Raw genomic sequence first — 949 nt, forward strand, 5'->3', positions numbered from 1 at the left:
CACATCACTCAAGGCACCTCGTGGTGTATAAATGTATCTCAGTCCCTCGGCCTCATGTCACTCAGTATATCCTCACATATGGCCCTCGGCCGTACTCAGTCCGAAAAATCATCACAAGCCCCTCGGGCATTAGTAAACAGTAGTCCTCAGCCCAAAACAACATTTAAAAATATCATTTAAGTCTCAAAAACTGAGTAAAAGTAGCTGAGTTGTAAAACAGTGAAAAATAGCAGAACTGAGTTCAAGTAATAAATCAATACAGTGAGGAAACAGTGATAAAAATCTCCGAAGGTTTCAAATAGTTGGCACGAAGCCCAAATATGGCAATCAGCCCAAATCATGACGATAACAAATAAGTTTTAGTCAAATACGCGGTAGAATCATCAATAATCCCCAATAGTAAACTACCCCGCGCTCATCATCGAGCGCGTGTCTCACCTCAATATAGCACTACGATGTGCAATCCGGTGTTTCAAACCCTTAGGACATCATTTAACATCATTACTCACCTCGAACTGGCTAAAACTCTAGCTCGTGACGCCTTTGCCCCTCAAGTCGGCCTCCACGTGCGTCGAATCTATCCAAAATCAGAACGAATAAGTCACAATATGCTAAGGGAACAAAGCCCAAGCGAAAACAATCAAATAATATCAAAAATCCCGAAATTAGCAAAACCCGAGCACCGGGCCCACTTCTCGAAACTCAAAAATTTTTACATCAACGGGTTCCTTATCACTCCACGAGTCTATGCATATAAAGAACACCAAAATCGGAGTCCAAATGACCCCTCAAATCCCAAATTAAAAAATCCAAAATCCCAAGCCCTAGTTCTTCCATTTTTGTTCAAGTTTCCATGAATTTCTAGTTAAATTTCACAATAGAATCACGTTTAGTTCAAAATCTACTCCAATCAATTCTCTTAATCCTCTTAATCACTTCAAAAGCTCTC

Source organism: Nicotiana attenuata, unplaced genomic scaffold, assembly GCF_001879085.1.
Source record: "Nicotiana attenuata strain UT unplaced genomic scaffold, NIATTr2, whole genome shotgun sequence".
NCBI classification, from domain to species: domain Eukaryota; kingdom Viridiplantae; phylum Streptophyta; class Magnoliopsida; order Solanales; family Solanaceae; genus Nicotiana; species Nicotiana attenuata.